Source organism: Anabrus simplex, chromosome 3 (genome assembly GCF_040414725.1).
Source record: "Anabrus simplex isolate iqAnaSimp1 chromosome 3, ASM4041472v1, whole genome shotgun sequence".
Classification (NCBI taxonomy): domain Eukaryota; kingdom Metazoa; phylum Arthropoda; class Insecta; order Orthoptera; family Tettigoniidae; genus Anabrus; species Anabrus simplex.
In genome coordinates this window covers 128,095,149-128,107,212 of record NC_090267.1, presented here as the reverse complement: position 1 = coordinate 128,107,212, position 12,064 = coordinate 128,095,149, and positions in this window count along the sequence as shown.

Below are 12,064 nucleotides of genomic sequence, written 5' to 3'. Positions count from 1 at the left end.
AGTCCAGGTTTACGATCGGATTTATTTATTAGTGGAAAGATGTGTGGAAGGATGTACTTAATATTTCGTGTTTCTGTGGTAGTTGAATTGTGGTATCGTGGTGATGATTACTGGTTTAGAAAGAAGTAACTGGGCAATTATACTCTCAGAACACCAATCAGAAACCAATATAGAAGAGGTTATTTCTCCTTCTTCTACTTCTTCTATCGCTTTTACGGCACCTGTGGGGTCGCAGGTGCGAACTGTGTCGCAAATGTGAATTTGGCCCTGCTTTACGACCGGATGCCTTTCCTGACGCCAATCTTATATGGAAGGACATAATCACTATTGCGTGTTTCTGTGGTGGTTGCTAGTGTAGTGTGTTGTCTGGAATTGAACAGGAAAGTTTTGGAACAAACATAATCACCCAGTCCCCGAGCCAGAATAATTAATCAAACAGGATTAAAATTCCCCACCCGGCCGGGAATCGAACCGGGGACCCTCTGAACCGAAGGCCTCAACGCTGACCATTCAGCCAATGAGTCAGACCAAAATAGAAGAGGTTCAAACCTTTAAAAATAAAGGTATCGGAAGAAGAAAAAGAAGAGCTACGAAAGGCATGAAAACGAAAGAATCCCTGGGCTTCGCAAACCTAAGATCGTCGGGGTCGGAAAAGAAGAAGAGTTGACCAAGGAAGGATGCAAATGAGGAGCCTGGCACCTGTAAGTGGAAGCAGTGCGAGACTCATCAAGAGGCCCCTGCGGTCTCCTAGCAAGTTAAGTGCCCTTGGAGCACCCCTTTTAGTCACCTCTTACGCAATGCATAGCAGACATACCGGTATGTAATGTATTTTTCCGCCTAAACCCACAGGGGGAGTAGTGGTGTGTGTGTTTATGTGTGTTAATGAACTATTGGAAAGCAATAAGAAAAACAAGATGAATTCATACAGATTGGGGAAGTGCTAGGATCAGAAAGGAGGCGTTCCTGGCCTTAATTAAGGTATAACCGAAGTTTCTGCTCGAAGTGAAAATGGGAAACGACGTAAAACATCCTAGGGCTGCTGAAGGTGGGATTGCAGTCTACCATCTCCCGAATGTAGTATCAGAGCCACAAGATCTAAGAACTCGCTGGGTTATTAATTTTTCTGTTGTGAGTAGTGTGGTAAGTTGCGTGTAAACAAAGAGGTGTGTATTAATGCCATTTCAACTACCCAGTTTTCGAGCTAGACGATTTAACTAGATGCGCCTAAAACCCTGGCCCAGGCCGATGATCTTCGATGTTAGGCCCCTTAAAACAAAAAAACAAGCAAACCATGGTCGACCGAGAACCCAGAGACCTTTAAACCGAATGCTGCTATGCTGAAAATTAAGCCAGGAGCCGGGCAAGATATAGGGTATAAAAATAAAAACGATATTTAAATATTATAATCCCACATGTATCTGTCTGTCTATCTGTCTGTCTGTTAGGTCAGCCGCCCGGATGCTGATTGGAACTAGAGTCCTGCATGACCGGGTATTAAGACCATAGATTAAAGGAAATAATCTGACGTCCGGCTGTACCAGCACACCGCCACATGTTTATGTGAAGCAATGTTGCACTAAATATGAAATATCTGGCAGTCAGTTTATATTGTATTTTCTGCTTTAAATTTCCCCTTTCCAGTTTCGCATTGTATGTCATAGAATCCCACCACCACCAACATAAAGAACGACTTAGTCATACTGTACAGTGTTTATTTCTACTTTAATTATTGGCATTATGAGTGAGAAAATTAATTTATTTCAATGGATATTAGTTATTAATTAATATAGAGGTCCGCCTCTGTGGTGTAGTGGTTAGCGTGATTAGCTGCCACCCCCGGAGGTCCGGGTTCGATTCCCGGCTCTGCCACGAAAATTTGAAAAGTGGTACGAGGGCTGGAACGGGGTCCACTCAGCCTCGGGAGGTCAACTGAGTAGAGGTGGGTTCGATTCCCACCTTAGCCATCTTGGAAGTGGTTTTCCGTGGTTTCCCACTTCTCCTCCAGGCGAATGCCGGGATGGTACCTCACTTAAGGCCACGGCCGCTTCCTTCCCTCTTCCTTGCCTATCCCTTCCCATCTTCCCATCCCTCCACAAGGCCCCTGTTCAGCATAGCAGGTGAGGCCGCCTGGGCGAGGTACTGGTCATACTCCCCAGTTGTATCCCCTGACCAAGAGTCTGAAGCTCCAAGACACTGCCCTTGAGGCGGTAGAGGTGGGATCCCTCGCTAAGTCCGCGGAAAAAACCGAACCTGGAGGGTAAACAGATGATGATGATGATGATGAATTAATATAGAGTAATAATTATATTTCCTAGCACTATGAGAATACTGTGAGAATAAAAAATGTCCAATATTTACATTATTTATTTATTTATTTATTTATTTAGAGTTTGGTGTTAAATAACACAAATGTTAAGGAATAAATACTACACAGAATTTTGCACTATTGCACTAGACTTTTTTTTTTACTAGGGGCTTTACGTCGCACCGACACAGATAGGTCTTATGGCGACGATGGGATAGGAAAGGCCTAGGAGTTGGAAGGAAGCGGCCGTGGCCTTAATTAAGGTACAGCCCCAGCATTTGCCTGGTGTGAAAATGGGAAACCACGGAAAACCATTATCAGGGCTGCCGATAGTGGGATTCGAACCTACTATCTCCCGGATGCAAGCTCACAGCCGCGCGCCTCTACGCGCATGGCCAACTCGCCCGGTACACTAGACTTTTAAATTGTTAATAAAGTCTATCACGCTTCCATAAAATCACTGAGTTCGACTTCGTAGGAAAATAAAGGACACTCTTCTACTATATAATGAATGGTCTGTTTGGTAGTTCCACAAGTGCATTCTGGGGAACGAACTTGTCTCCACTTGTACAGCAGATCACCTCATCCATCGTAAAGTAAAAGTAAACTCGTGTCCTCGCCCCGAGGTGGTGCAGCTCTTTTTAGGCACACTCCTGATGGAGGAGAGCTGCATGTACCATTTCAAGCACATACCAGCACTCCCGCCATTCTTAAATTTCTGGCAGTACCGGGTAATCCAACCCGGGCCCACGAGGACGGCGGCTAATAGTGCTAACCGTTACCCTACGGAGGCGGACATCCATCATGATTTGTTCTAATCCAGTTTAGAGTTGATCACGTTCTGCGAGGCAATTCTAAACCACTTCGTTTTGCTACGTCGTCTGCTATACAGTGTGACCCAAAAGTCCGTTTACATTTGAAGAGGAAATAATTCACGGAATATTGGAAGTAGAGAGGTAATAATTGACACACGTGATTGGTATGACATGGGGTTTTATTGACACCGAAATAAAGTAAATAAGTGCTTTTTGAGGTAACGTCAACATGTCGTGTTTGCATGCAGTGTTGCCAACTTATATTTTCAAGATCCGCTAAATACTACTAAAAATCCGCTAAAATTCCGCCAAGAAATCCGATCTCAAATAATGAGCAATAACAACTAGGAATAATAATAATAATAATAATAATAATAATAATAATAATAATAATAATAATAATAATAATAATAATAATAATAATAAATAATAATAATAATAATAAAAGTAAATGACCGGGCGAGTTGGCCGTGCGCGTAGAGGCGCGCGGCTGTGAGCTTGCATCCGGGAGATAGTAGGTTCGAATCCCACTATCGGCAGCCCTGAAGATGGTTTTCCGTGGTTTCCCATTTTCACACCAGACAAATGCTGGGGCTGTACCTTAATTAAGGCCACGGCCGCTTCCTTCCAACTCCTAGGCCTTTCCTATCCCATCGTCGTCATAAGACCTATCTGTGTCGGTGCGACGTAAAGCCCCTAGCAAAAAAAAAAAAAAAAAAAAAAAAAAAAAAAAAGTAAATGTCTGAACTCACCTGATCTGTGAGTTTCACTGGGATTAACTCCCTGCCTGCGAGCCGGCGAGCTAAGACTTGTAGGCGTTTTACTGCCGGATGCAAACTAGGTGAATCCCCTACCTCAAGGGTCACACACAGAACAGACCAGTTCATTAAACGGTCTTCCTTCATAGCATAAATATAAATGCTACCCTCACACAGTTTCATTACCTGTCGTCATTCGTCAACTAAGAGATAAGTACCCTTTCCCCACCCATTACAAATTTATGATACCTTGATCTCATAACATCAAATCCAAATGGCAAGTTTTCCTCATGTGACTGCTAGCTCCTGACAAGAAATACGGAATAGGCCAGAGACAGACTGGAGTAGAAACTTTAAAAAACGTAAAATGGATAAAACACTAAATTCCGCTATAATAAATCTAGAATTCCGCCAAAAATCCGCTGTCCGCTAAATGATATATTTCTCCGCTGACTGTCTTCTAATTCCGCCAAATTTAGCGGAAAATCCGCTAAGTTGGCAACACTGTTTGCAGGTGCCTCTGATGCCCTCTCTCACGACAGCTCCTTTTATAGCGTACACGGGTCTCATGCGGGATCACTGACGTGTTGTTGTCCTGCATCATCTGTTTGTGCACTCGTTGTTGGTGTACAAAAAACCATGTCATGTCAAGCATGGTTGGCCATTTGTACGTGACATGTTGCTGTCCAGCGCCACCTGTCGGTCATTCTGTGTACTTTATTTTGGTGTCAACCCCATGCCATGCCAATCATGTGTGTCCATCATTACTCCTCTACCTCCTATATTCCGTGAAATATTACCTCGTCAAATGTTAAGGGACGTTTTGGTCACCCTGTACTTTCGAAATGGGATGGAGGTTTGTCGACCAATTCTTGTTTCTAGGCATGCAGTAGGTTGAAATCACTGTCTAACAGATGTCTCGCTGTCTTGACTGGCGCATTTTGGGATGGCAATTATTGGTTTCGGCAGCTGTGATGTCCTGACGAATTGTCAGTTGGCCGGTGATAGTTATCTTCTTCTACCGTACCCTGCAAGTGTCTGCTGGTTGGTGCTAAGCGAGGTACAAATTCCTGGCCCCCAGACAATCCTTGCGATATCCTGGCTAATATACATATCACTACGTATTGCTTTAATCTTACACTTATGAGTTACGGATTGCAAATACCTATGGACACAATCAATATTGTCGTTTTCAGAACCCATATCACGCAAGGACAAAATGTAAATTTTATATCAGAAAAAGAAAACATACAACACTTAAAAAATGGTCCAGAAATCTTGGACTGTTAAAATGTAATAACTCAGATAATTCTTACGTACAAAATACAGTGTCCGCATCTGTGGTGTACTGGTTAGTGTGATTAGCTGGCACACCCGAAGACCTGCGTTCGATTCGGGCTCTGTCACGAAGTTTGGAACGGGGTCCACTCAGCCTCGGGAGGTCAACTGAGTAGAGGTGGAGAGAGGGGTCATTTGCCACTTCAGGCATCCTCGAAGTGGTCTTCCGTGGTTTCCCACTTCTCCTCGAGGCAAATGCCGGGATGGTACCTAACTTAAGACTACGGCCACTTACTACTCTCTCCTTTGTCTAACCCTTCTGATCCTCCCATCCCCCACAAGGCCCCTGTTTAGCACAGCAGGTGAGGCCGTCTGGGCGAGTTACTGGTCTTCCTCCCTCTTGTATCCCCTCGACCCAAAGTCTCACGCTCCAGGACACTGCCCTTGAGGCAGTAGAGGTGGGATCCCTCGTGAGGCCGAGGGAAAAACCAACCCTGGACGGTAAGCGGATTAAGAAAGAAGGACATATAGTATTTTGTGTGCGCATTTGTCCATGTGAATTACACGATATTGCACTGCCACATTTGGCTGCATGGTGCTGTTTCTAAAGATACGGTATTTGGAGGGGCAGATCGATCAGCTGTGAAATGTTCGGCCGCGTACAGGTGTCGCGTCATGGTCGCTGGCCAGTTGAAACTGAACCGAATCGAAACCAGTTTATGCAGGACTCTAATTGGAACACCAAATTGCGCGTTCGAAGTTTATGCGGGTATACATACATATTCATTATAGACTGTTACGCGTATCAGCGTTCAGTTTGAACCTCTGTGAATTTACTTAACGCCCTCCCCTATCTCTATGATCTTGTATACTTCTATGACTCTCATGTTAAAATTGTTAGAAACTTGTGTCTAACCATCCTCGTGTTGGTCTCCCTCCACTCCTCTTACCCTCCACGACTGAGTCCATTATTCTCCTCGGTAAACTCTCCTCCTTTACTCTCCTCACATAACCTCCCACCGAAGACGTTTTATGGGTACAGCTTCATCACTGCGTTCATTTCTGGCTTAGCCTTTATCTCCTCAGGGGCTGCCTGGCCGAGGCGGTAAAGGCGTGCTCGGTTCGCCCGGAAGGACGTGGGTTAGAACCCTCGTCAGGAAGTCGTAACATTTAAGAAACGAGATTTCCACTTCCGGAGGTGCATATGGCCCTGAGGTTCACTCAGCCTACATCAAAAATGAGTACCAGGTTAATTCTTGGGGGCAAAGGCGGCCGGGCGTAGAGCTAACCACTCTACCCCATCACGTGCCGAGGTTAACAATGGTGGAAGCCTTTACCTTCCACTCCTCCAAGGGCCTTCACGGCCTGTACGGAGGTGACTTTGCTTTGCTTTATCTCCTCATTCTGAGAACTTTCCTGCAATTTTTCCCTCCTATTTTTACCAGCGATCATTCTGGCCACTTTCATATCTGTTACTTATATCTTAATAATAAGATATCCTGAGCGCACAACTTTCACTCCCGTAAAGCAAAGTTAGTCTGAAAACAGACCGGTATAAAGATTGTTTCGTCCGGGAGCTGACTTATTTCCTACAGGATACTGTTGATCGCAACTGGCCCCCTTGGTGGCCATGAGTGTTAAGGCTTCAAGTCTATAAGGTCTGACACCGTGGGTAGGCGGTTCGAGTCCCACTGGTCGAAAAATCTTTAGCCAACAGAATGTTAGTCGGCAGGGTAGGAGAGGTGGTGATGGTACACAATTTTTAATCACTAGATTGCGTGCCAAAAGCCTGGATTCAATTTAAAACCTCTCCGCAGTGGAGCGAGGGCATATGACGCTGTTGATGGTGATTCGTCCGTCGGGTGGTCACGTTAAGAACTGAGCAGACCTCTTGGTGCTATTCGACAGGAGTAGACTATGTGGTTGCATCAAGTTTCACCCTCTCCCTTCCTACTATCACATATCACGGCATTCATTTCATCTCATAAACTCCTCTGATGAGACTGACGTCAGGAAGGGCATCCGGTCGTATAAACTCACTATGAAGGTTCATCTCACTTCATACCCGGCCCTGTAGAGAAAAAGGAGAAGGACTGGACGTACACTGTTAATCGCAACTGCGGGCACACAGCATTAGCTTTGCTGTACGTGGATTCAATCTCACTTATCGTTCTACCATCCTGGGAGAATTCACATCTTTTAGGTTTCTTCCCTACTGACATCGCTTTAGTGTTGGAAAGGATAATTTTCATATCATACTCATTGCACCTATTTTCAAGTTGCAAGGTGTTAGATTGCAGGCTTTCAGCACATTCAGCCATCTAATTAAAACGTATAATGCCTGCGTATGGACAAAATTGGGTCTGATGCAGTTTCAGGTCCTGTACATGTTCTAGGATGGCGATTGTACCTATCTGCGTAAAGTAACATTGAAATGATATCTTGAGAATAGGCGTTTAACGATCGTATATTGTCTTAATGATATTTCATTTTACTTTTCTTTAATTTGTATTAGCACTACTGTCAAATTTACCGGAGTTTGTTTCTTTGCTTGCAAACGTTCAAAACATTATATAGCATTGTTTGACATTGTTTCAGCAAAATACTTATTAAATAACAAAACTGGGAACATAGCAGCAGTATCCTGTTCTGTTTTGTGTGTGTGCCTTTTGAGTTCTATGAATTTAGAAAAAGAAACGCCATGTGGTTAGGGGCGCGCAACCGTGAGCTTGCATCCGGAAGATAGTAGGTTCGAACCCCACTGTTGGTAGCCTTGAAGATGGTTTGCCGTTGTTTCTCCATTTTCATACCACGCAAATGCTGTGGCTGTACCTTAATTAAGTCCACGGCCGCTTCCTTCCCACTCCTAGACATTTCCTGTCCCATCGCCACCATAAGACCTATCTGTGTCGGTGCGACGTAGGCCTAAAACAAATTGTAAAAAAGAAAGGAAAAAGAAAATATAATTGGAGAGGAGGAACGAAAAGATCGTGGAAGCTGAAAAAGAAATATAAAAGATAAATCAAAAATGAAATCAGGTAAATCACCAGTATCAGGAAGGATCATTGGGTGAGTATAGAGAGAGAACTGTGCTAATTCTGGTAATTTATAATTTAGAGAAATTATTTTCTGATTTATTATGAAGTAGGTGAAACTAGAATTACTGTAAAAGACTGAGAGCTTAAAGATTATAAAGAACTGTCGAAGGCGTGGGAAACAATAGATGGAATCAGTGAAATAAAGAGGAATTTGAAAAAAAAAGGTCTAAATTGAATAGAGTCGGTGATTTAAAAAAGAAATTCATTATTACTTTGATGACCCTTATAAATCATTCACAGTATTAGCAAAACGGTTACAGAAGATGCTCTTTCCAACTGACGGACCCGCTCTGACATTATCGAGAAAGTTAAAGGAAGAAAATGTGTTAAGTGTGGACAAATTGCTCACCTTAAGATTTGGTGACAACTGGAAAGAAGAAGAAGAATTTAAATTCATTTATGGGATGTAGAGGATCCAAACAGCCGTATCATTCTGAAATATACAGAAGTGATTGTTTAAATGAAGAACTTGGACTGAATAAAACGTAATCAATTTATTCTTGACAGTAATATTCTGTCTATACAACACACCACGCTAGCAACTACCACAGAAACAAAATAGTGATTACATCCCTATACGAAGCGTTGGCGTCAGGAAGGGCATACGGACGTAAAACAGGGCCAAATCCACAAGTGCGACACAGTTCGCACCCGAAACCCCACTGGTATGGCAAAAGCTGTAGAAGAAGGGAAGGAAAACATAACAAATTACTGTACTGAACCAGTTTTTCAAAGTCTTTATTGAATTCCTTGAGTTAAATATTAATTTTATACTGTTCTAAGTAAATGTAAATTGGAAGTGATTTAAAGTCAAATTTTCAGGTATTGATAAAAGTACAGTAAACTCATCAAAACATATAATGTCCCATATAACAGATCAAAACGTATAAATTCCAACATGTACATGGACGTTCTAGCATCCCCTATAAATTATTGATCCCTTGTAACATGACATCTAATTCAGTATCCCAATAAGGAACTAAATGTGAAAACTGCATTACATTTTTATTAAATACTTCAGTAGCTATCAGTCTTTCGATTTCTCTGAAAAATTTGCATTCACACGTTTTGATTGATTGCTCCTCAAATACCAAGTCGTTGGCATGGGCCATGCTTCTTACTACATTTCCACTTAAATGTATCCCTCCCTGCCATTTTAATTTATCAGCGGATGATCCACCTAAACTCTGAACAACAAAGGAGAAAGATTTTAGCCATGTAAGGACCTAGAACCAAAAACTGATTCTACCATCAATTCTCAATGCAGCCCATATTCAACATAATTTGCCTATGATCGGGTATAGGAAAATGGCAAAATCCGTTGGCGATGCCGCAATGAGGCATACATGCCATAATGAGGAACGAAGTAGTTTTCCATTGCTTTCCTCCCTGGTCTGTATCACGACTGACCCAATGTACGAGAATGAGTGACACCTTTCACAACATCCAAATGTAACCGTCGTACTCTGAATATCATTACTCCGCAGTGTAGCAGATTTTATTCTGAATCAGTCACTGGACTTGATAAATGCAATAGCCCCTCTTACACTCCATTTAGGACCTGTAACACATCAGGAAATCTTATTTTGGGGCATTCCTCTAATACATGGTCCACGGTGCTGTCTGCAACGCAGTCACAAAGTTTGCCCTGCAAATACTTATATACTCCTTGACTAGTGCGGTGCTGGTTAAGCGGAACCCATAATTATCTTGGTTGATGGAACTAGGTAGTTCAAAAAATTAATGGTTGACTATTCCGTTGTTACGTGGATTTACCTCCAGCCATTCTCGTGCCCTTTCCACCTCTGGGGCGAAGCAGCCGTCCAGCAGTTAATTCTTTCTTCATATCCTGGTCTTCTGGACACAAAGTGCAGAACATCGCCTTCACACTACGAAGATGAGGATGGCTTGTAGAGGTGGGCACTTTGATACTGAACTACGTTAGGAACAACACCATCATTCAATGCAGTGGCGAGGCTCTAATCCTTGAGAAGGGCCGTGAAAGCGGATTGGCTGGTATGGGAAGGTACAGAAAACTGCGCCTTACACCGTCGCAAAAGCAGCCTAACATCTGCAAGTCGCGGGAATAAGGCCACTTGGACAACCCAAAGAAAGATATAGGAAACAATAAATCAGGATTGGAAAACAGTTAGTCTACGACCAGATGATACAGTTCACCGTGTAAAATGGTGTAAAAGGGTTTATAGAGCAGGTTCTTAACCAATCAGAAAAGTAATAACTAATGTTATTTGCTCTACATCCCACTAACTACTTTCACGGTTTTCGAAGACGCCGAGGTGCCGGAATTTAGTCCCACAGGAGTTCTTTTACGTGCCAGTAAATCTACTGACACGAGGCTGACGTATTTGAGCACCTTCAAATCCCACCGGACTGAGCCAGGATCGAACCTGCCAAGTTGGAGTCAGAAAACCAGCGCCTCAACCACCTGAGCCACTCAGCCTGGCAATCGGAAAAGTGCTAAGCAGGAGATGGAGATATATGAAAATAAAATTTTCGTAAAATAGAGAAGAAGAATGCTATGAGTGAAAAGGTATGCCGTGAATAGATTAGTGTGGCACTGACGAAAGAAGAAGAAGAAGATGAAGATGAGACCGTCTAACTCTTCCTCTGGTGTGGGCCACGCCATTGATTTACGCTGTCTGACCTTTTACTCACGCTATCCTGTATCATTTTGAGTTCTGTATTTGTCATGGGTTAACTCTTTTTTTTTTTTTGCTATTTGTTTTACGTCGCACCGACACAGATATGTCTTATGGCGACGAAGGGACAGGAAAGACCTAGGAATGGGAAGGAAGCGTCCATGGCCTTAGTTAAGGCACAGCCTCAGCATTCGCCTGGTGTGAAAATAGGAAACCACGGAAAACCATCTTCAGGGCTGCCGACAGTGGGATTCGAACCCACTATCTCCCGAATACTGGATACTGGCCGCACTTAAGCGACTGCAGCTATAGAGCTCGGTAGGTTAAGTCTTCAGAAACTTAGAGTAGACGAGACCATCACTGTTAATGAAAAATGCCAGATGAAATGTCTGAAGAACAAATAAAGTAGCAGCGTACAAACCGGAACCTTGGTTGAATGTCAGCGTTGCATCCTTCGGTGCAAAGGGTTCCATGATCGATTCCTGGCCGGTTCGGAGATTATAGCAGAGTCTGTTTAATTCCACCGATTTGAGGACTGGGTGTGTCTCTTCGTGGGCACACAACACACTACACTATTTATAACAGTGAATACTTTTCTTCAATAGGGTTGGAGTAAGAAAGAGCATCCTGCCGTTAAACTGGAACCAATGTATATGTAATACGTTTCACACCCACGACCGAACCACGATATGGCAAAGGTGGCAGAATAATAATAATAATAATAATAATAATAATAATAATAATAATAATAATAATAATAATAATAATAATAATAATAATAATAAGATTTTTTTGAGGAAATTAGACAGAAGTACATGGATATGATTGGTGAGAAGTTCCGGACAGTGGACAGTAAGCAGGTTCAGGATGAATGCTGTAGTAGAAACAGCAAGGGAATGCTTAGGAACAACTGTGTGTAAGATAGGAAAAAGCGAACATCTTGGTGGAATGATGAAGTGAGAGCAGCTTGTAAGCGTGAAAAGGAAGGCTTATCAGAAATGGCTCAAAACATGGGCTGATGCAGACAGGGAATTGTACATAGATGAAGGAAACAGAGCGAAACAAATAGTTGTCGAATCCAAAAAAGAAGTCGTGGGAAGATTTCAGAAATAACCTGGAAAGGCTAGGTCAAGCAGCAACGAAATATTTC